We start from the raw sequence: 26,485 nt of genomic DNA, 5'->3' as shown, positions 1-26,485 counted from the left end.
ACATTACAGGTGACAACAGAGTAGAGGAGAGAGAGAGATGTTTATCTGCCGTTTATCTATCTGAATGTTGAGGACTTTAGGTGAGCACATGTGTGAAGGCATCCATCTTGAACTGTAAAATAGTAAATTTGACTCTTATGGTTCTATTTGGTTTTGGCGGCATTGGCTCAAGAGGTAGATCAGCCGCTTGGGAATAGGAAAGTTCCTGGTTTGATCCCCGGCTCCCATGGGTTAGTGTCGAAGTGTCCTTGAGCAAGACACTTAACCCCTAAGCAGTTAGGGCCTAACTGCTCCTGACCGGATGGGCAGGTATTGGTGCCTTGCATGGTTTTTCTCTGCGACTGTGTGTGTGAATGGAAAGCGCTTTGGATAAAGGCTCTATATAAATGCACCATTTACCATTTACCAAATGGATAAAATAACACTGAGTGTATTAATAATGTGCAACAGGATGAAATTATTTCACCTCTCCCTTCCTTCCCCTTGTGCGCTCCTTCTCTATTCCGCTATTGTTGTCGCAGGCAACAAGTGGCCTCTTCCTCAGATTAATTTTTACATCCGCTGCAGCGGCCTCTATTCCTGACGTGAAGCGCCAGGGGTGATATTTCATTGACTGTGCTTACTGGCCGCCGAGACATTGAGATACACAGGACAGCTGGGACGCCATAGGATGGATTGGACTCAGTGCAAGTAAACATAAGGCAAGAGCATGTGTGTTTACACGTGTGCACACACACACACACACACACACACACAGATTTTCTTTCTCCGTCTCTCTCGCTCAAACTCACTGTTTCCTTTTGACCAAACAGAGTGAGTTGGCTGCTAAAATAAAATTTTAGTGCCCATGGTAATGCAACAGTGTAGCCTGGCCCCGTAGCTAATGGCAGATTATATCTACAGAATCCAAACAGCTTTACATTACATCTCCACTGCTCCATCCCTGAACCTCCCTGCAGTGCTTTCATCCACACTGCACTCACACCATGCGGTGGGTGAGGAGAACTATTTTTGGGGTGTCACACTGGCCGCGGTTAAGGTAAAAGAGACAACGGGTTGGTTTCAAACTCTGGATACGAAAGTAAATTACAACATATGAAAGCAAATTACATTATGACAAAAAAAGAGTGGTCCAGGAACATCACACAAGATGTGTCTCTGAGTTGGCTGCTGGTGACATGACAACTGTCTGAAAAATGCGGCCAGGGTGACTGCAACATTCTCAAACTTCCCCCAACAGAACATTTCCTTGATGAAAGAGACAAGAAAACAATACAAATCTAAAACCCATTGTGTAATAATTCATGCACAATTCAAACAAAATACAATTACTCGCTAATTCAGCACTAATGTACAATATGATGATTAGGCTTTATTGTACAGATAAACACCAGCAATGATGTATAAACGATCAACCGACAAAACCCAACATGTCAAATTTTCGGCGCTGTGCCAGTTATGCCTGCCAGAGAACATGCGTGTGTATGTGAGTATGTATACATCATGTGAGCAGATCAGAACAGGCATCACATTATTAGGCCTTTCTGGAGAGTTAACCATTAATTCGGGGTTAAAGTCTATTTGCATCCAGACAAAAGGGATCCTGGGCCATCCATCTCAAAGCCGAGGCAAGAAGGGGGGGGGGGGGGGTGTTAACCAGAGTGGGGGCCGGAGGTGTGGGGTGGGGTGATATGTGTGTGCGTGATGCAATGCAATGGGGAGGGCGCACCGGTCCTCTTGCAGATAAATCTGTTGCCCTCAGGGGTGCGTTTACATAGGTGAGGACTGACTGTTCGGCAAGCCGAGAGTGATTTATCTGAAATACCACCGCCTACCCCCAGCCCCCTAACATCTCACCACCCCTCTCCTGCATTGAATCAATTGGTTCTCTATGGATAAAGAAGTAAGAACCAATTTCACTGTAGGTGTGTGTGTGTGTGTGTGTGTGTGTGTGTGTGTGTGTGTGTGTGTGTGTGTGTGTGTGTGTGTGTGTGTGTGTGCGTGTGCGTGCGCGCCCATTGTGTATGCAAACACAGCCTAGACACAAGCACAGCAATTGTTGTTCAGATAAACACATTTCTACAGTGTTGAGCAAATTCAACAGTCAGTGCTGTCCATCTAAATTATTGACGAAAATAAGTAGGCTGTGTAAGAGGATAGAGGGACATTTTTTCTAGTTCCAACTGTCTTCTCATTCTCCTTGTAGATCCCCCTCCCTCCAACCCCTCAGAAGGGATTTCCTAGCAACGATTATAAACCCCTACCCCCACCCCCACACACCCCCTCGCGCACGCGCGTGTGCTTCCGTGTGTGTGTGTATGTCACGCACACACACACACACACACACACACACACACACACACAGGTTCACAGTGCGCTGGGGGCTCCCTCCAGCTATCAGCGCGGGCTTCCCCCTCCTTCTGCCCCCTCCTCTCCCTCCCATGTTGCCGCTCCACCGTGGAGGAGGGGAGGAGGGAGAGATTCCTTCTCCTCTGGAAGCCCCAGCTGCTGGCTGGCTGGACTGTGCGGTAAACACGGACTGCTTGCCTGCCTTTGCACACCGAAACGGCGGTTCTAGGACATGGAGGAGGATCGCCTGCAGGCTATAAACAACTCCTCCAAGGAGATAACGCCGCACACGGGTGGATTCGGAGGACGGACCGTGCAACGTTTACCGAGTGTCTTTTTATTGCATAAAATCCACTGCTTCGACACACGGGAGAAACGGGATCAGAGAAACGGCTCTCTCTCTCTGTCTTTCAGAGAGGGGGATGGGGCGCTGCTGGTGGAACGTGAACAGTCTTTCTTGTCTCTCTTTTTTTTTTATTAGGCTGTTATTACTATTGTGCACTGCGCAATGACACGGAGAAGAAGACCATACTGAATGTTTACATCGTGAGGTGACTTTACATGTGAGGCTACCGGCGAACACCGGGGTAATGGTTTCATGTTCCGATTCTGCGAGGTAGAGTCTACGTCCCATACACCGGAAGGATGCTCGCGTTTTGATTGGTTAGTTGGTTGTCAGGTTACCCCTGCCTGGAGTAAACTAACTATTTGCAATAGGCCTATTATACAGTAACTACTATGTGACAGTTAGTTATCACATGGCTTTTTAGACCAAGGATAGTGTACTCTGCAGGTTAGTTAGGAGCCATTAGCTTCCAATATGGTAACTCAGTGTATTGCACCTGTAGTTTTAGGAGCTGCCCACTGCATATGCTATGAGTGGGCTATTTTTTTTGTAAAATAGGGATAGAGGCTGGAATGAGTGGAATCAGTGGTTGCCAGACCTTACTTAGGCCACATGAGCACTTTAAACCTATGCTTTGAGCTTTGAAAATAGTCGATCTACAAGCTCACGCTTGTAGATGTGGAATATAATATAAATGTGGAATCTTTTTTTGAAACATTCTGGGAACACTGGTCTATTGTACAGTTACATTCATGTTTTTTTTTTTGTAAGAACAGAAAAACAAGCATAAGTAGAGACTGTGAAGTGGGCGAACAGGAATGAAACAGCAACACAAATGCTCCCCTGAGGCACAAAACACTTTCATGAAAATATTTGAGAACCACTGGTTTAAATATCAATTTTAAAATGTGGAAGTAAGCCTTAATTAAGCAAGTACACTTATAGACAACCAACTATGACAGAACGGTCGACCATCTGTAGTGTCCATCCGGACTATGGGATTTTAGACTCTACCATTCTACAACGACACACACGGGAACAAACGACCCGCACCCCCCCTCCACCCCGTGACAGGGTGGCGTCAGTTGGAGGGCGCCATTTTCAAAGGCCCTGCTTTGCATACGAGGTTTATTTAGTTCTGTTGAGCAGGGCAGCGGTCGCCCAGCCGTCTCATGTTACACGCTATCTGCCCACGCCGAATGCTATGGACTGCAGGCGAAGGAAAAAAGAATGGACGGCATCTTGCATTTATAAAAGGAAAAAAAGAGAGGCTAAAAAACGGACATTTTTTATATATTTTTCTGTGCACTTATAAAAGGTGAGCATGTTATAAAAAATGTTTGCTTTTTGAACAGTCATTTCCATAATCATGCATGCAGGTCTAGCTTTGCAGCCAGGGATCGTTTGGACGTTGGAGGTTATTGTTTGTGATTTCCATAGACTTTGCATTTTGTTTGAGTAGCAATTAAAATCTTCTTGACAATGTAACACACGCAAAAAGTACTACAGGCGTCTAAACAGAAATCGGACTTAGTTAACAAAATATGGCCCGATGTCCTACACATAAAATGTAGTGTCATATATTCAAATCCATGTATTTTTGTTTTTTTTTGTAGACATGATTTAAAGCATTAGATGTTAAGCATAGACACAAAAGGATAGGCTATAGCTTATTGAAAGACAATTATTTATGGACAAATTGTGATATTTAAATAATACATATGCCATCCCAATTTCTGATAAAATAAATCAAAAGGCCGCTGAGGTCATTAGTGATGGGTCTGAGACACTTTATCTCTCATAGAGCAGTGAAGACTGAACAGTGCTGTTTAGCAACAGGCGTACTTGGAACGGCCGTCCGCTCATAGAACCCAATGGTGCATTCAGGGCATAAAAACCCACACCAATAAAAACCAAAATCGATCAAACGGGCGGGGTGGGCGCGCACATTCGCCATGTTGAAATCCTTTGTGTGTGTGTGCGTGTGTGTAGTGTATGTGTGCGCGCGCCCTATATAGCAATAATTATACAGTTTTCCCTTCTAACTTTAAGCCACATATTAATAACTAAAATTGTTTTAATTGCTCTACATAGCATTTTAAGAATTGATTCAAATGAACAGAAATATTTTGGTGCAAAATGTCATGTTTAAAATATTTTCTCGACAGTCTATTTGGCCTATTAATTTACAGATTTTCTCCAAAAATATTTACTACTTACTTGAATGATTGTATCAAGGTATGTCTCGAAATTTCGTACAGTATTGACCATTTTTCTTCAGCATTATAGTTGGCATTTTTCATCTTACTGTGTGAGGAAATGAGTTTGGGAGTAGATATTTTAGCCTGCTATATCAAGACTCTGGCACCACAATGCCCACTTTGAAGAGCACACTTTGAATCTGCTTAATATAAAATCACGAACAATATCAACTTAATAAAGTGCAATTGTTTTATCCTTATTAGCTTATTCGTCATTTTTCTCAAACACCTATATAGCATTCGTGCAAAAGGCAGCATTTATTTCACCCCATTCCTAGCACTCCACCACGCTTTGGTGCGTATCCAGATCACACGTAGCCATGGCCTTTATTTCATCGTCAACATAACCATTTGACAGAGAAATAAAAGCATTGTTTATTTATCTTTCCATATGCATGACAAATATGCAGCACACAAATCTGTATAATGGGTATTGTGGTTGATTGAAGCCTGACACGCTGGCAATGAAAACGAGTTTTAACTTGCTGTTTTTGAAGCGTGTGTGGAACATTGGGACATGCAGTAGCCTATGCCAGTGGTTCTCAACCTTTTCAGGCCGCGACCCCTCAAAATAATCATATTTGAACTGGGGACCCCCACCCTGCTGTAGGAGTTGAGGCATTCAGTTTAGTTTGACTCGGTTCCACAGATAAATATTGTGAAGATAGCTGATCTACAAGCTCACTGCTATTTTTTTTAAATGCTTGCCTCTGTCTTATATTATTTGGCAATTTGGCAACATTTTCACCAGTTTTTATGGTATAGTTTGTTGGTTAATTTTAATGCACTAATGGTATTTGAAGAGCCCCCCCCCCCCCCCCCCCCCCCCATCATGTGGGGACCCCCCTGGGGGTCCCGAACCACAGCTTGAGAACCACTGCAGTAGGCCATAGTTGTTTTTTTTTTGTGTGTTGGTGAAGTTAATTGGAAGTGACTTCGGTGAGGGGTGGGGGGGTAGTTGACTATGAGCACGTAGACTGCGATAATAGCAATAATAATAACAACGGTCGTTTGAAGACAGGGTTCACAAGGTAAACGCAAGCGAAGTAGGCTAAAAAAGGCAGTTGTTGGCTACTGGTATATTAATTTTGCATATAGCCTTACGGTTTGAAAGGAATGAGCTCTCATCAAACATTCACAAGAAAACCTGTTTTAGGTTGGCCTGACTTTAGGCCGTTGTCCGTTTGACATGGAACCTTTGAAAACAACACATGATGCACTTTGAGGTTATCATATTTCAGAGAGTTTTTTGCAATATCATATATAGACAGATTATGATTTCACTTAATTACAGTTTAATCCCTTAATAATAATAATAATAATAATAATAATAATAATAATAATAATAATAATAATATTAATACAAATAAATAATAATAATTTACAATTAATTGTAGGTGCTGGCCGTGTGGCATTTTAAATTATTAATTAACTAGTAGCCTAGATCATAGGCGCCAGTCATATCTTTGCTTCTTTCTTTACTGGCGAAGGTTTAGCTGAACTGAACTAAACTAAATTAATTTAAATTGACTTGTTTACAAAGAAAACACATTTGTTAATTGGTCTATACTTAAGTCTTTAATGTAGGTATGATAGCTAATATGTATTCATTCACGTGTTTCTGCTATACTGTAATTTAGAGTTTTAGATGGCTCAAGCTCTCTATAGCGGCTTTTCATTATGTAATAAATATTGAATATTGGAATATTTTACACAACACTTCTAATTTCTGCTTATATGGGTTATTATGGAATTTGCCTCCCTTCGTCTGTGTGTGTGTGTGTGTGTGTGTGTGTGTGTGTGTGTGTGTGTGTGTGTGTGTGTGTGTGTGTGTGTGTGTGTGTGTGTGTGTGTGTGTGTGTGTGTGTGTGTGTGTGTGTGTGTGTGTGTGTGTGTGTGATCGATGCAAACCAGAGGTCGGACGCGACGAATTCCTTTCAATGCAGAGGCATATTTTGAAAACAAACACCAAACTCTGATCTTAAAAGACTGAAGGGTAAGGGTAGGCTATAGTATAAAAGTTTAAACGGGCCACGCAGCATACAGCACTTTAGGATTTAGCCTACTGAATGCCTGGCTAATGCAGGCGGAGTCATATCGTAGTCAGATTAAGTCCACAAACAACAACTTTTGTCGACTAAAACCTTGACGTACCAAATCACGGGGGGGGGGGGGGGGGGGGGGGGGGTGTTTTGAGACGCATATGACTAATTGCATCGAGCAGTGCAATCAAGTAGACTAGGACCTAGCCTACTCTAGTGAATGTAGTGTAGGCGTAGTCTTGACAATGTGCTGTTGATTCTTCTAACAACTTTGGGAAGCTACACAATGCAGACATGCCATTATAAGCCTATATAAGCAATGACACAGCCCAGTTTTCATATTTTGTGAGCACGTAGTGGACTACAGTGGTGGGAAAAGTAGCCTATACTCACATTTGTTACTTAAGTAAAAGTATCAATACTGCAATGTAGAAATACTCTGTTACAAGTAAAAGTCCGGAATTCAAAATGCACTTGAGTAAAAGTACAACATTATTGGCATCAAAATGTAGCCTACTTAAAGTACCAAAAGTAAAAGTGCTCATTAGCAGAATGTCCCGTTTCACAAGTTTTCGAATGTATATATATATTTTTGAAAATAGCCGATCTACAAGCTCACAATGCATCCATCGCAAGGCATTGTCAGCTTGTAGATCGGCTATTTTCAAATGGCCAAATAGGTTTAGTTTTGTAATAATAATCAATATTATCCACTGAGTAACTAGTAACTAAAGTTTTCAAATAATTGTAGTGGAGTAAAAGTATAATCTTTGCCTCTGAGATGTAGTGGAGTAAAAGTAAAAGTACTGAAATTGTGCAGTACTTGAGTAAATGTACTTAGTTACTTTCCACCACTGGTGGACTACAGCTATAGCCTATACTGCAGCCTACAATCTATTTTCTTGACTTTGATAATTTGCCATTTCACTGCTAAGGTAGAATAAACACCGTGTCTCTTCAGGATGAAAGATGCTTATGCTTTTTCCGCCTACTAGTTGATTGTTTGACGATCGGTAACAGTGGCAGAGGAAGAGTAGGCCTGAAGGAAGGAGAGAGAGAGGCAGAGGAAGAGTAGGCCTAAAGGAGGGAGAGAGAGGCAGAGGAAGAGTAGGCCTAAAGGAGGGAGAGAGAGGCAGAGGAAGGGGCTGGTGGGGGGGTTTCTTCTAGCACCACCCCGCTGAGCTGGGACGGGCGGAGAGCGAATACCCCCACCCTATAGCAAGGAGGCACCCAGCTAAGAAATACAATACAACGTCAATTAAATGCAGTCTCCGCTGCGATTTACTGCAATGAATGATAAATTGGTGGCCGTTCTCACACTGTAGGATCTTTCAAATTGCAATAATAGGCAGAATCGTTATGTAAAATATGCATAGGGCCCACATTTACCAAATTTAGTCTCGCATGGCAACAATCTCTGCCTTTGTTGGGGATTTCTGCTCAAATAACCAGGTTTGTCTGTTTAAGGTCAAACTGCTACATTGCCAAATTGCCATATTGTTATCCTGGGCGAGGGGAGGAGGACCCCTTTGCTAAAATAAAAATGTATCTTCGACTTTCACATTTGCGCGCGAATGCTGAATAATTTCGTGGCTGTCTACCGTGAAATTAGAACACGGAAAAGATGGTTTAGCGGTAAACAGTGTAAACAATAATTACAAACAGAGAGAGAGAGAGGGGGGTGGGTGGACCTAAACAGTGCAGCACGGAGCTATGAGAAGGCCTTACCTTGTGGGGGGCACTTATAACCCTCCAGCCCATATGTAGATTTAGATGACATATGTCATACAAACTAGAGCCCTGCATTTCAAAGTGAGTTTGCACGTAACTTATTATGGCTGATTCACGTCTTCTCTCTCGTCGTGGTGTCGTCTGCTCTGTTCCAGGCTTATATAGGGAGCAGGCAGTGTTGCCATATCTTGTGAGAGAAATAAGCAAGCAGGTCAAGGAAAACAAGCCCAAAAGAAGCAACTTTAAACCATGAGCACTTTAAACCCCACATATGCATCGGCAATTTGAAAATAGCCGATCTACAAGCTCACAAGGGGTCGCGACCTTGTAGATCTGCTATTTTCAAAAACTCTTGCAATAAAATGTGGAATATTTGGAATATCTTTTGAAACATTCTAACAACACAAATGCTCCCCTGCATGGCACAAAACGTTTTCATGAAAATATTTGAGAACCACTATAAATAATGATAAAAAATAAGCAAGTAGGCCTACACTTCAGAAACAAGCCCAAAAAAACGCAACCCGCAACTACCAATATTTACAAGAAACTTTACAGAAAAAGAAGCCCAAAGTCGCTTATAATAAGCCGACATGGCAACACTGACGACGATCCAATACATAAAGTAGCCTAATAGCCGAGTAGGCCTAGTCTACTCCTCTACCCATTGAGGACGTAAAACAACAAACGCGCTTCATTAGCGGACGTATCTGCACAGGGCGCTTTAGAAATACTCTGTTACAAGTCAAATTGATTGATTCAAAATGTACCTGAGTAAAAAGTACAAAAGTATTAGTATCAAAAGGTAGGCCTATAAAGTACTAAAAGTAGAAAGTACTCATTATGCAGAATGTCCCATTTCACAAGTTTTCAAATGTACAACATGTACAAACTTAGCAGATCTACAAGCTCACGATCCCTTCCATCGGGACTTGTGAGCTTGTAGATGGCTATTTTCAAATGGCCGAAATGTATACAGGGCTGAAGTGGTTAATGTATGTTTTGTAATAATAATAATCAAAATCTACAATTATGCACTTTTTTTCCCCTTCACATATAGGCCTACATTACATACAAGCCTTTCCCAATTACCGCGCCGTGCTGAGACGCACTAATTTAATAGAACAGGAAAATCGATGGTATATTTCGCCCCTCAAGCCTCTCTTTTTTTCTCTCATATCCATTTTTACAGACACCGGTGCTGTTAACACGACGTGACCAAACGTGTTGCAACTGTGCACAAAATATTATCTGTGAATTGATGAGAGTCAGCAGGAGCATGTAGATTCACTGGCTCTTTTATTTCTGCCCGTTTTGAATTAAAGGTCCAGGCAGGCCTATATGAATCAGCAGCACACCTGGATATGTTTTATTATAGCTATACAACACTGAAATGCTTTAGGGCCGCATTTATAAATATATAAAATAATACATTTTGGAATTCATAACTGCAAAAGACTTTGGGATTAGGGTGCTGATCGGAACATGTAATATATAAGCTTTGATGCAGATTTGAGGGCTATGGTTGCAACACAATCCATGTACCAGAAAAATAGATAGACCCCCCCCCACCCCCCCTCTGTCTGTCTGTCTGTCTGTCTGTCTGTCTGTCTGTCTGTCTGTCTGTCTGTCTTTGTAAGACACTGGAGGGCAAGAATAATATCATATTGCTAACAGTGCAAATTATATTCTACTCCTCCTCACCTTGACTTGTGTGTTCATGTGTTTAATTCCAGCACAAATGTTTTGACAGCGAATGAACATTTTTTAATTTATTTTTTTAACATTGGTATATGGTTGGTATTCTTGAAAACAAGGAGAGAACAAACCCTTTCAACCATTTCATCGCTTTTTGACTTTCTGTCTTCTCAGTATATTTTGAGGAGTAGAGCAGTGCACCCTACACACACACACACACACACACACACACACACACACACACACACACACACACACACACACACACACACACACACACACACACACACACACACACACACACACACACACACACACACACACACACACACACACACACACACACACACACACACACACACACGCACACACACACACACACACTCTTTCTCTTTCTGTCTCGGGTGTGGAGGAGTTAAAAGAAGAGCCGTGATGCTTTATTTAATTGCTTATGGACCACCTGCAGTTTCAATATTTCCAATGGCTGCTTTGAGACCCCCTCTGGTCAAATGTATACGTGATGTCTAGTGAAAGCCTACATGTGATATAGGCCATATAATAATGTAATTTGCAATGCTAAATTTATGTTATGCTATATAGGTAATATGTTCTATTTTCACATTGTGTTGTTTACTGTGTGCTTATGTAATGTTGTGCAAATAACACTGGCAAATAAAGAGTGAAAGGATAAATTAATTTCAGTTCTTTCTTTGTGGAATATGTGTCTCACATACAACACAAACAATTACAGAAGAATATCTATATTATTGGTATCCATGCAAAATATCGAAACGGCAGCACACAAACCCAACGCCCACAACCAGCAGGTGTGTGTTTATGACGTATGACATAATTAGAAAATTACAGTCTCTGTCGAAATCCCTGTCTCACTCACAAACACACACACACACACACACGCACGTGCACACGCACGTGCACGCGCACGCACACACACACACACACACACACACACACACACACACACACACACACACACACACACACACAGCAACAACAGTGGGAATTGCTGGACTTACAGGCCAGCAATGCTGACGTTTTGTAGAGTGTGTGTGTGTGTGTGTGTGTGTGTGTGTGTGTGTGTGTGTGTGTAGTTGGGACTGACAGGGAGACCGAGAGGCACCGAGCCACGAGGCCAGACGAGGGGGGCAGGTGTGCCGGCCAGGGAGGACGGAAAGAGACACAGGAGGTCACGAGGGCCAGTAGAGAGGAGAGGAAAAGGAGAAAAGAAGAGAGAGACGAGAAGAACTGAGGATGAGGAGAAGCTGGTGATGGTGGTGGTACAGAGAGAGAGAGAGAGAGAGAGAGAGAGAGAGAGAGGGCGATAGATAGAGAGAAGACAAGACAGACAGGAGAGATGAAGGGAACAGAGAGAGAGAGTGTAGAATGGGCTCGGGAAATGAATTTCAAAAGGGGGGAGGCTAAGATGGAGAGTTGGTAAACATTGATGAGAATAGTGGAGGAGAGAGGAGGGAGGGAGTGGGGGGTCTGTAACGTGTGTTTCCGGTGCAGGATACCCCATTTATCACTCTCACGTGGTGGGTTTACTTTGCCAGTGATAGAGAAAGAGTGAGAGAGGGGAGACCATAGGCACTATGGGGGGAATTAATGTGTGTGTGTGTGTGTGTGTGTGTGTGTGTGTGTGTGTGTGTGTGTGTGTGTGTGTGTGTGTGTGTGTGTGTGTGTGTGTGTGTGTGTGTGTGTGTGTGTGTGTGTGTGTGTGTGTGTGTGTGTGTTGGGGGAGGGGCACGTCAATTGAGAGTGGGAACGATGGCCAAACCAGATGTGAAGGTGTGTGTGTGTGTGTGTGTGTGTGTGTGTGTGTGTGTGTGTGTGTGTGTGTGTGTGTGTGTGTGTGTGTGTGTGTGTGTGTGTGTGTGTGTGTGTGTGTGTGTGTGTGTGTGTAGGGGGGTTCACAGGGTCACATTTACTCCCTCTTGCTGCCCCACACACACACGCATACGCACACATACACTCAGCTGACATCATGTCATATGCCACCCCTCCCTCTCTCTCCTCCCCCGTCCTCTCCATGAAATAGATGAGGAGAAACACTCACACACGTGTGTGTTTATGAATGTGCAGGAGCCCACGCCTCTCAACTTGTCCTAATTCACAAATGCAGTCACATAAAAATGTGCTTGTGTGAGTGTGTGTGTGTGTGTGCGTGTGTGTGCATGCCGTGCACATACAAACACATACACAATTACATAAAATGTAGAGCATCTGATAGGCCTTTACACTACAGTGTAAGGGAATGACCTCACCCCTTTCTAAACATTCACAAAGACAATTACATAAAATGCTGAGCATCTGATGCAACTCTTTACATAAAAACAGACAGGTGTGCACACGCACACACCACACACCACGCACACACCACACACCACACACACACACACACACACACACACACACACACACACACACACACACACACACACACACACACACACACACACACACACACACACACACACACAGCAACGACATCATGACTTCACCCTCATAAGTGTACACTCATGTGTATAGGCCTATATGGGTTCAGAGTGGGGTCAGGTGACAGCAGCAGATGATAGAAGGTCTGTCTATCTATCTATGATTCCTTCAAGGCTCTCAAACAAACCAGCGTTGCCATGACGGCAAAGAAATATTCAACAAGCTGTCATGAGAAGGCAGAGGGAGCAAGAGGTCACAGAGGGGGGTGAGGTGGAATATAAGGACGAGGATAAACGGTTGGATGACAACCCACAAGGACACATGTCAGTAGCCTCAGACTAAACTTCATCCTTCACAAAGATTTCACACACACACACACACACACACACACACACACACACACACACACACACACACACACACACACACACACACACACACACACACACACACACACACACACACACACACACACACACCCTCGTTTTCCCCGCTCGCATCGGTAAAGAGCAGAACTGTGAGTCAGCTGAACTGGCTCGTCGAGTTCCTCGGAGGGCTGAGTGTGAGTTGACCTGAGAACATCATGGAGGAGCCGCTCTCTTCCTGGGGAGTCAAAAGGATGAACCCGCCCGCCCCCTACTGGCCGCATACCAAACTGCACGTGCGACGAGGATTTGAGGGAGGGGATGGTTGAGTCTGAAATCAAATCAGCCTCATATTGTCGAAATCAGATTAACTAAATCAATTAAAGGATCCACATGATGGGGAATCAATTGAGTGTATGAGGCTTTATAGTTTTTTTTTCTTCCCCCCTTCCTTCTATTGTTTGAAGGTTGGGATTCGGTAAAGGGTGATGGAGGGGACACGGGGAGCCTGGTGAGGCAAGGTCATCGCGGTAAACGGGAACACCTGTGGGATACCGGCGATCTATGATTCGTCATAACATAGACATGCATGAATAATACACTTACACAAACTTGGCGTGTGCGCGCCTCGAGCACTGTCTTTAATTATTGGTCTTTTCTAATAAACACGCATGCACATACACAAGGCAAACGGCTGTGTGACACACACACACACACACACACACACACACACACACACACACACACACACACACACACACACACACACACACACACACACACACACACACACAAACATAATCAAACTCGCTTGTGCTTGTGCTTGAGCGCGCACACACACACACACACACACACACACACACACACACACACACACACACACACACACACACACACACACACACACACACACACACACACACACACACACACACACACACACACACACACACACACACACACACACACAGGCACGTGCACACACACGGATGCATGCATGCACACACACCTCTAACCTTGTTTGGGGTCACACAGAGGGGGACCAAAATGAGTTTCAAATGTTCACATTATTTATTATTGGGTATCATCTCACTGTACAAATCCCTTACAGATGTTAGCCGCCAGTGCACGCCTGTGTGTGTGTGTGTGTGTGTGTGTGTGTGTGTGTGTGTGTGTGTGTGTGTGTGTGTGTGTGTGTGTGTGTGTGTGTGTGTGTGTGTGTGTGTGTGTGTGTGTGTGTGTGTGTGTGTGTGTGTGTGTGTGTGTGTGTGTGTTCATACATACACACATCTACAAGGCAGCATATCTGTGCATGTGTGTGTGGTTTGGGAATTCTATGGAGCACATAAGGACTTTGAAGGGATAGGATTGGTATGTTAGTGATTGGCAAGGTATGGAAGTACATGTGCATGTTTTAGCGCACATGCAGCTGTGTGCGCCTGTGTGTGTGTGTGTGTGTGTGTGTATATGTGTGAGTACATGTGTGTCTATATGCAAGATTATATGCGTGTGTGTGTGTGTGTGTGTGTGTGTGTGTGTGTGTGTGAATGGGTGCGCGACTGTGTGTGACTCGGTACGTGTGTGCGTGACTGGGCCGGGGGGAGGGGAGGGGGCGTCTGAGTGACTGCAGGAGAAATGAGGGATGATCTTTATATGGCAGCTTATTTGTTTTTGAATGCAGGAAGCTCGCAGCCCCCTACTCGAAGCACCAGCCAGGCAGACAGGGCAAAGGATGGGGGGGGGGGGGGTTCACCATATCGCTGCCATCACGAGACACAGCACTAAAAAGACTAGACAGACATTAGAGCGAGAATAGTGAGAGAGAGAGAAAAAGAAAGAAAGAGGGAGAGACAGAGGCCTGTACTATACCAGACGGGCAGCAGCAACAATGTTTGAGTGAGAGAAAGAAAAACAGAGACAGAGAGAACACAACTAGACAGCGACATAGTACAAACGCACGAGCAGTTGGACTCTCTCTTGCCCCCCCCAGTCTTGTGATCGCCTTCCCCGTGTGATCACCCCCTTCTCCCTGCTGCTCACAATGAGCGACAGAACAAGAGTGCTACAAGAGAGGGACTTGGCCCAAACCAAAGCCTGTTTCCACCAAATGCCAAATGGTTAAAAATAGCCACAGAATTAAAAAAAGAAAAAGAAAAGGAAAAGCAGAGTGGAGGCTGTACAGATAGTATATTTTATTATGTTTTAAAGGGACGCCCCAGAGCTACAGACTTCATCTGAGGTCTGGTAATAAGACCGCTGCGGCTAAAGGTCAGCAGTTGAGCGCTAGGAACCGTGGTACGGGCTGCTTTGAGAAAAACTTGCAGAGCACAGAGAGCTACGGTGTATAGCGTAAAAGGAGCATGTCACCGCACTATAAGGTTGAATTATTATGCATATAACACAAAACGAAAAGATGATATAGGATAAAACTTTAATGATCCCAGTAGAGAGATTCAGTCGTTACAGTACAGGATGCTCAACTGTATGAGTGAACCAGGGACCTGTATAGCCTATAGGTACTGTACTTATTTGTTAGACAACGTATTGCAACCCAATTGATGCTGTTAAGTACAGTGCTATAGTCTACATCTAGTAAAAGGAATTAAGACTCAAGATGTCACCTATAGGCTCCAAGAAATGCAGTCTGAATTTGTGGTCGTAAAAACTGCAGGCTTCAGTGTTGCAGGAACTATCGGCATCATCCAAGGTTTCTGTTTTAATTTCTTTCTTTTCAATCGGCCGATAATACAGTACACTGCGGTAAATTTGCGAGAGTGATGATGGTTTGAAAAACCGAATAATGCCCCACCCTTACTGTATGTAGGTAGAGCTGACACCAGGGATCATAATGGGGTACCCACATCTTGGAAAGCTTTGAACTGCAAAAACATCAAAAAGTATTTTCTTTCTTTTTCCCCCAAATTTTCTAATGACCACGGACACCCTCAAATGGTTGAAATAATAAAAAATGCTGTACGGTCTGTGCAAATCTCATTTGGAGAATCGATCAGATTGAACGGGACAAAACATGGGTGAAATGTCTCTCTAAGTACGGGTGAGTTTTGGGTCGCTCTGTGCTCAAGTGGCTAGTGGCTTGTCATACTGGCCTCAGGACAGCCGGGGGTCAACTTGATCACAGTCTGGATAGGAACCGGTGACCTTTCAGATGTCAGAAAAGGGCTTTTAGTGCGTGTGTGTGTGTGTGTGTGTGTGTGTGTGTGTGTGTGTGTGTGTGTGTGTGTGTGTGTGTGTGTGTGTGTGTGTGTGTGTGTGTGTGTGTGTGTGTGTGTGTGTGTGTGTGTGTGTGTGTGTGTAGCCTTAGGGAGGGGGGGTAAAGGCAGGTCATACATAAATGTAGCCACATGTTGCACAGAGGATACATATCTGCTCTCCTCATTTAGGACTAACTAGGTAGTTGGCTGCTTGGATATCAGCAAATCACACACAGATAGACATGAAGACGTAAGCGCGCACACGTGTGTGCGCACACACACACAGACACACACACACACACACACACACACACACACACACACACACACACACACACACACACACACACACACACACACACACACACACACACACAGAGAGAGAGAGAGAGAGGAGAGGACTGAGCTCATAGGAGCTTGCACATGCAGAGAGTCCAGATCCATTTCGGGTTCATTCTTACCCCAAAGTTAAATGAACATTGAGGATTTTACTGTGCGCACACGCACGCACGCACGCACGCACGCACGCACGCACGCACGCACGCACGCACGCATGCACACACGCATACACACACACACACACACACACACACACACACACACACACACACACACACACACACACACACACACACACACACACACACACACACTCGCTAACACACATGCACAGGGGAACGCTTTGACTGCTTTGTGCAGAGGGGGGGTGGGGGGGGGTTGTCCCATGGAGCAGCGAGTCCTTGGCACAGGCTAAATGGGGGAAAGTAAATAAAAGTGGCCATTATGTGGACCTCCAGTAAATAGCTGCTCCCTTGTCTCTCCACGCTTCAAAAAGAGATAGAATCACAAAGAGAGCCCGTGTCCCTTTCTTCTGAAGCCACTGTAGAGAGCCATGCTCTGCTCTGCTCTGCTCTCCTCTCCTCTCCTCTCCTCTCCTCTCCTCTCCTCTCCTCTCCTCTCCTCTCCCTGATTCTCTCTCAGTGTCTTGATTCCTTGATCCCTTTGTTCTCAGTTTCATGCAATTTTATTTATTGTCCTTTTTATTCTGGTTCCTCTTTGCTCTCTCTCTCTCTCTCTCTCTCTCTCTCTCTCTCTCTCTCTCTCTCTCTCTCTCTCTCTCTCTCTCTCTCTCTCTCTCTCTCTCTCTCTCTCTCTCTCTCTCTCTCTCTCTCTCTCTCTCTCTCTCTCTCTCTCTCTCTCTCTCTCTCTCTCTCTCTCTCTCTCTCTCTCTCTCTCTCTCTCTCTCTCTCTCTCGCCGATGATTCCCAAACATGCAGGGCGGGAAATATCAATGGAGTCCTCAGAGAGAGAGAATTACACAGCTGAATCTTGATGAGAAGAGAAGAAAGCAAGAGGAAGACAGAACAGAGAAGAGGAGAGAGAGAGAAATGATCATTTGAGAAGAAAACAGGACTGAGCGGAATGAGAGAAAACTACATAAAAGACAGTGTGTGTGCGTTTGTGTGTGTGTGTGTTCTTTCCCTGAGAGGATCAAATGTCTTTGCGAGGATAGAGAAAGATGAAGAAAATTCTTGAAAGTGTGCACATTTTGTCAGCCCTCGTCCTGTCCTCCTCAACAATGAGCCGTTTTAAGTTTACGCGTGTCTGTGTACGTGCTCGCGCGTGCACGTGTACTCTGTGAGCGGCTGCTGTGGATTTAGGAGGTACAAACGACATCCATATCTTGTGTGCATCTGTCCAAAGTTGGCGCTGGCTGATGAATGCCTGTGTCTGTCTCTTATTTACTGCTATTAAAGAGATATTTCCTGTTTATCGGGAAACGCACTTCAGCGCGTTCCTCTCTGTCCCACAAAGACCCATGCAGCTACCATGGCTCATCCACCAGCTGCTGCATGGTCATCCATACACATTGACATAGCGATGTGTATGACACACACACACATACACAGATGTTATCATGTAGAAATAGCTGAGTGGAAGGGAAAATGGAATAACACATATGTATACGCATACAGTATGACATCTTTTTGGGCCTGCATGTTCATGAAAAAATGTAGCTGCACATGTGCTGGGCCTACTGGAAATGTGAAGCAGCTAGATCATGTTTGAGTTAAGTCTCATCCCTGTGTTTTCTTTGTGCTCTAAACTTGTGAACCTGCCCTCAAGTCAAGCTGGGGGACTGGTCCCTCTAAACCAGTGATTCTCAACCGTTTACATTTTACGGACCCCCAATTTAACATGTGTTATGGCACAGACCCCCATTTGACATTGTTATCTCTGGGGGCCGAATCTTAAAAGAACATTTTTATTGTTACACATGATTTGATCTGATATCATGTGCCATTTGGTCTGATTAAATTAGTTTCAGTAGTTATTTTCTTGTACATGTAATAATGGTGGAGACTAGTATCAATCATTAAGATGGGGACCAACTGGAACCCCCTTAAGGACCCCAGTGAGTCCACAGACCCCGTGTTGATAACCAATGCTCTAAACTGTTCTACAACATGCTACATTTATTGTCTGAATTTGGTAACCACACTCACAAATTATAAAAGCCAGGACTTCTGACAAACCGCCCAAAAATCTAGATTTCAAAATAAAAACACCAAATAACCAATGTCCAAATGAGTTTCAGCAACGTGTAAGTAATCTAGAGCACTTCACACACATCTACCTTTCTGTCCTGGATTTGAGTCTGACTAGTCCGTTGTCATGTGCCTGTTTCTCTGATGTCTGTTCTGACAGTTCAAGGACGTTTATCAGCACAATGCAATCATTCTTACATTGCCAAGTAGCTAAACAACATCTCAACTTAGACTAAACGAACAATTGTATGTATACAAACTGGCACACCATGTACTCACAACATCGCAAGGTCAACTCTGGCTTTGTTATACCCCCCCCCCCCCCCCCCCCTCTCTGCCTTTTGTTTTCCCATCTCCATTGTGCACTATCTATAGCCTAGTACAAAACTAGAAAAAATCTATGAAAAAAACCCTATAAAACTAACTTTTCAATGCAGATATTCAGCAGCAGGTAAGGACTTTGCTGTCTGAGGTGATAAGTGCCAGTCCTAAACCCTAATGATGTCGGTAGCACCGGAGAGAGCCATAGAAAACAAGGTTCCCACTCAACAGGAAAACCAGTGGGAAAGTTACAGAGGGCTGAAAAAAGAAAATGACGGAAAGAGAGGGAATGAAGGAGGGAAGGGATACACTGCTTCTTAACCATGTTCAACCTGGAGTCCCTATTTTGGGCATAGCATTATAAGCAACAAAAATTAAGTATTTGAAGCAATTAAAATACAAATAAGGCTTATACTTCATCGCACAATGCTGTCACTTTCCGACAAGAACTGACGTAAGTTTGAAAGCCAGTTCTTGTCGGAAAGCGACACGTCGTACTATGGAGTCCATAAATCAAGCCTAATTTATGCTCCGCTGCTCGATGGCGTTGCGTGGCGAAAATAGCAGACCTGAAGGCTCCCAACGTGTTGCATCGCGTCTGCTATGAGAATAGTCACCCAAATCCAATCCACCACAAACTTGGCACAAACACTGTTCAGGGCTCTGCCACGAGAGTAGTCACACCAGGGGCCACAAGTTGAGCAACCCAGCTTAATGTATCAGGGCCCCCAGGGGCCACACGTTGTTGACGCTTAATGCGGTACGATCTCTGAAGGACGGGGAGAAAATATTCTGTTCCTGGTGGGTGGAGAAATGGGTAAGAGAGGGGCTATGGTTGTTTGGACACTAGTGCATTAGCAGCAAAGTTCAGGTTTTCTCAGGTCTGATGCCATGCTTGGTGTCGAGCATCCTAACGCTGTGGAAAAGCGAGGAGACGCTCGTCTCCATAGACTTTGCCTTAAAACTCGCTGCTCAATCAGAACTGGCCAGCATTGTGACGCTGCTGGTGTGAATTGGGAGGCTTCATAAGCTGTGGCTCTCTCGCGCAGAGCTCCAGCGACGTCAATTAACTGGAGATATACGGGCCAGCAGGCTTCCGCCACTTACTGAGCCGCCTTCAGTCGGAGCGCTCATACCGAGGCCGAGTGTAAATTATCGCTCCCACATCCCAGATTCTCTCAGCCATTGCGAGTCACCCGTGAGACCGACCTCCTTCTCTGGCCAAAAACTGAAGGAATTCCCTCCCCCACTGTGTGTGTGTGCCAAGCTAAGCTCCTGAAGCACACAGCTGCGTGCAGACATGTACATGCTCTCAGTCACAAACGTAAACGGACGAGGACGCGGACGCACACGCACACGCACACGCGCACACGCACACGCACACGCACACGCACACACACACACACACACACACACACACACACACACACACACACACACACACACACACACACACACAGTGTGTTCATAGTCTTCATCATACCCCCAGGAGCAACAGATCTTGAGAGCAGGTACTGTAGTTTTCCGCACATGAACGCACACACACGCACACGCACACACACGCACACACACACACACACACACACACACACACACACACACACACACACACACACACACACACACACACACACACACACACACACACACACACACACACACACACAAGCGTGAAGATACATATATACATGCTTAAAAAGATTATTTACAGAAACACACACACGCACATCATACGGAAGTGCAGCCACACACACACACACACACACACACACACACACACACACGCACACACACACACACACACACACACACACACACACACACACACACACACACACACATAGGCCATAGATCATATGGGTGGGCAGGAGTGTCAGAGCTCCCATACACAGTGAGCCTTATAGTGGGGTTTAATAGAGGAGAGCCAGCATGAATCCACACAGTCACTCTGTTCCAGTCAAACACACAGCTAACAGTCTGCACCATTCAACACACCGGCCCTACAGGGGAATATGCGTATGGATGCGAGTGTGGATGCATACTGTAAGTCTGCATGTGCGTGTGTGTGCGTGTGTGCGCGTGCGTGTGTGTGTGTGTGTGTGTGTGTGTGTGTGTGTGTGTGTGTGTGTGTGTGTGTGTGTGTGTGTGTGTGTGTGTGTGTGTGTGTGTGTGTGTGTGTGTGCGTGTGTGCGCGTGTGTGTGTGTGTGTTTGTGTGAGAGAGGGGAGAGTATTTGATCTCTAGTTGAATGTACGTGTGTGTGTGTGTGTGTGTGTGTGTGTGTGTGTGTGTGTGTGTGTGTGTGTGTGTGTGTGTGTGTGTGTGTGTGTGTGTGTGTGTGTGTGTGTGTGTGTGTGTGCGTGCGACTGTGCGTGTGCGTGCGACTGTGCGTGTGTACATGTGTGTTCAGCAGGGATGGGGGTCATATTGACCCATCAGTGCTGCTCTGTCACCTCTCCTCTTTATGAGTCTGGCCTTTTAAAAACACACTGGATTTATGGCCAGATTGGGCGGTATTTCAGACAGGGTGTGTGTGTGTGTGTGTGTTAGAGAGAGAGAGAGAGAGAGAGAGAGAGAGAGAGAGAGAGAGAGAGACAGTATGAGAGAGAAATTAGAAGTGGAACGTGAGTGAAAGAGTGCGATAGAAAAGTGAGGACAAGCTAAAGCAAAGGTGTCAGGGTCATACTAATTATGGTCATTACAGTATAACTAACAGACTCATATACTGTACGGTACACACAGCCGTAATTATCACAGCTGATGACTTAAGCCTAATTTATAAATTGACAGAGCAGAATATTGTGAGGCATAATCATGTAAATCTCTACGCTGTGAAATATATCATGTCATCTTTTCCTGCTCTTGATTCCAAAAAAACGGGTTCAGACATCTTAGGACATTCCTACGCTGAACAAAAATGGAAAACTGTACCAGAGAGCTGGGGGTTAACGCCCAGAGGAAAGAGCGACCCTCTGGCATTTTCTTTCCCCTTTTCTTGCTGCCTTAATAAAGGCATTATATATGTATATCACATTCACAGTCACATGCCTTATTATTTCCCTGAATATTACTGCTTTAACAGATATGACTCTATGAAAAGAGACAGTATAGCGGAGCGACAGAACAGAAGCGAGGACGGGTTTTTCGCAAGGATTCAAACCCATGACATCATGCGCAGCATTGGTCCGTGCCTATGTGGCATGTGTACTGACTGGTTGAGCAGCCAACGTGGCCCGACAAACCCTTTTCCATTGCAATTTAGAATTCACCTTCCACCCCCCACCACCACCCACCATCCTTGGTCACAAACCAACGTCACCTTGAAATCCCCCGAAAACACAGCAGGTCCACATTTGCCCGCTTTCCTCTGCTTTCCCCTGCTTCTGAAATCCCCCCCCCCTTATGCTGATTATAGATCCCCATCTAATTGTGGGTGGCAGCTAATGTGCGGCCCATTTGCTTCAATAATGGGGCAGACGCAAGCTGCTCAGCCAAGAAAACATGTATTGTCCCTGTGCCTTCCCTGTTGTATGCGTGGTATTAGCCCGTTGGTCGTTAGCGCTGGACCCTGGCACTCTACTGATGGTCAAATGACAGAGTCTTAATAGAATGTACTACTGGAACCAGTGGGACAAAGGTAGGCAATGTTCAGCAGGACACAGCCAATCTCTCTCTCTCTCTCTCTCTCTCTCTCTCGCTCTCTCTCGCTCTCTGAGAGGCCTAGCTAACTAAAAAAAAAAACCATTCATAGGCAGTCTAATGCTGGTATGTAATTAAATGTGATTAGTGGAGCAGAGGGCTGCTCTCCTTTCTCTCCCTCACTCTCTCTCTCTCTTCCTCTCTGTCTCTCTCTCTTTCTCCCTCTCAGAGTGGGCCACACAGGACAGGAGGAGGCAGGAGGCATGCGCTCATTAGGAAGGCGCAAACAGATGTACACAAGAAGCAAGCACTACACACACACACACACGCACACACACACACACACACACACACACACACGCACACACACACACACACACACGCACACGCACACGCACACGCACGCACGCACCCACGCACACACAAGCACACACACACAAGCACACGCACACACACACACACACACACACACACACAAGCACACGCACGCACACACACACACACACACACACACACACACACACACACACACACACACACACACGCACACACGCACACACGCACGCACGCACGCACGCACGCACACACGCACACGTGCACGCACACAATTGAGAGCATCTCTCTCTCTCTCTCTCTCTCTCTCTCTCTCTCTGATATTCACGGACACACACGCACACTCATTTGCTACTAGTAACTACAGCAGCCTTTATCTGAGATAACCAAAAGGTATGTGCGCATGAAGGTGCACGCACACACGCACGCACGCACACACGCACGCACAAACACTTACACATCACGCACGAACACACACACACACACACACACATTTATATGTAGACGTATTATGGACACACACACACACACACACAAACACACACACACTCATCTGCACACCTTGGCTGTAGCACTCTCTCCCGTGCAGTTTCCTGGGCAGACAGGGTCCCCTGGTGCTCATGGGAAATACTGAGCATGCCTGGCCACCACAAAGGCATCCTTTCAGCCGCCTGCATGCTTGACCTCTGTGGGGTCACCGCTCTGCTTTGTGCCCCGTGACCCCTCGGTGACTCTGGGTCACTCCAAGAGGGCCCCCGAGGTCAAACCCAAATGCCTGCGTCCAATTTTGCCCCAACCGGGTTATCCTCCAAAATCTGCCCTGAAATGTACCCCCTTCTCCCCTCTGAAAGCCACCGCTGGCCTCTGCACATGAACATGTCCTGTCTAAATACACAGGTAACCTAACTACCTACACACACACACACACACACACACACACACACACACACACACGCGCACACGCACACGCACACGCACATACACGCGGACGCGGACGCCTGACGCACGGACGCACACACGGACGCACACACACACACACACAATATGGACGTGTCCTGTTGAAATGAAGCGGTAACATAACCACCCGTAAAAATCCACACGTGTCAGAGTTAAATTGACACTCCACATTTTGCTGTGGCTCACTCAAATACAACAGGTCTTTATTATTTTCTCTACCTACTTCTATATATCACTCACTCACTCCTCACTGACACACACACACGCACACACACACACACACTCGCTCTCATACACACACGCACACACGCTCGCGAGTGCGCGCGCACACACACACACACACACACACACACACACACACACACACACACACACACACACACACACACACACACACACACACACACACACACACACACACACACACACACACACACACACACACAACAAACAAACACACACACACATACACAGGCCTGACCCCCTGTAACTGCCCTAATACCCCAGTCCATGGCCTTTGGTCTATCTTGAGGGATTAGGTGAGGAAAGACACACACACACACACACACACACACACACACACACACACACACACACACACACACACACACACACACACACTTGCGCGTGAGCAAGTACACACGAACCCGCCTGCCTGCATGCATGCACGTCCACACCACACACACACACACACACACACACACACACACACACACACACACACACACACACACACACACACACACACACACACACACACACACACACACACACACACACACACACACACACACACACACACACACACACACACACACACACACACACACACACACACAGCAGGCCTGGCTAAGGGTCTAGCTTGAGGGATTAGGTGTAGACAGACAGGACCCTCGAGCCAATCAGCCGGTCTGTCACATTGATTTTGAGGGGTCACTGGAGCACAATGGCCAGGCTTTTCCTGTCTTAACCTCTGTCCCACACACACACACACACACACACACACACACACACACACACACACACACACACACACACACACACACACACACACACACACACACACACACACACACACACACACACACACACACACACACACACTCACATACATACCTGATACCTGTGGACATACACCTATGCAGTTCACATGCAGACAAGCATTGTCAAAAAATGTACATCCGTATGTGAACTTGGACACCCACCCACCCACACCCACCCACCACACACACACACACACACACACACACACACACACACACACACACACGCGCACACACACATGTGCGCGCGCATACATTCACAGACAAACTGCACACATCTCTGATACGATGCCAGCCCTCTCCCCCTCCTCCCATGCATCTCCCAGTGCTCCATCAGATCCCTGCCTCAAAAATCTTCCCTCCCCAGTGGGACACTGGGGTCCGCATGCCTAGATGGGGCAAGCTGGCCATGTCCCCCCCCCCCCCCCCCCCCTTACTTTTCTTTCCTGGTCAAATGACACAATAACCACATAACAGGGAGGGCACCAATCACGGCTTTAGGCTGACGAAAAGGAGTAGGACAGCGGATGTGTGCCCTTCCCAGCAAAATATGAGGCGTTGGGGAATTCAGACAGAGACTGACCTTATTTCAGATGCTGATGTGTCCGGGGTTCATTCGGTCTATTCTCAGTGGAGATGGAATACCACAGAACTCATTTTAGCACCAACCAGCCCTCACATCCTCTGCTTCCTTTTCCTGTTGGAGAATCTCCTGCGAGGATCTGGAAAAACAGGAATTATAAATGTCAATCCATTTGTGTTGAAATTGTTATTGGCACAAAGGGAGGTACTGTGTGTGTGTGCCATAAACCGTTGCAAAGATAAAGAGCACCATGACCATATTTAGATACAGTGAATGATGAAATATATTTTTCTTATCATGAGAAGCTCTAGAGCCTTGGTTCTCAAAGTGGATTCCAGGAAGTCTTTGGGGTTCCTTTAGAAGGGTCTAAATTGACCCTTACAATTCTGTAACTCTGACATGGACCCTGGCGGGTCCATTTCGTTCCATTTGTATACTGTCAGAGTTAAGGGGAGACCTTGAAATGTAAAAGTTTGAGAACCATTACTAGAGAGTAGACAGACAAACAGAATTTGAACGTTAGTCTTCTAAAGCCCACGTCGCTCATTTGACCGCAAGAGGGCGCGTGAGTATTTCTGTTAAATGAAATCCAGTCGCCTG

At 45.5% G+C, this 26,485-nt stretch overlaps 1 protein-coding gene across 1 annotated transcript in view; it reads right to left on the bottom strand.

The window, feature by feature from the left end:
- bahcc1b (BAH domain and coiled-coil containing 1b) overlaps positions 1-25,988 on the bottom strand; it is a 124,278-nt gene extending 98,290 nt beyond the window's left edge. Inside the window, exon 1 of the mRNA XM_084077407.1 lies at positions 25,886-25,988. The gene's annotated coding sequence lies outside the window, so the exon portion shown is untranslated. The remainder of the gene's footprint in view (positions 1-25,885) is intronic.
- Positions 25,989-26,485: the final 497 nt, after the last annotated feature.

This window comes from Gymnoscopelus microlampas (genome assembly GCF_963454915.1).
Source record: "Gymnoscopelus microlampas genome assembly, chromosome: 14".
In the NCBI taxonomy this organism is placed as follows: domain Eukaryota; kingdom Metazoa; phylum Chordata; class Actinopteri; order Myctophiformes; family Myctophidae; genus Gymnoscopelus; species Gymnoscopelus microlampas.
The sequence above is the reverse complement of the archived record's forward strand: the minus strand, read 5'-3'. Positions and strand labels throughout refer to the sequence as shown.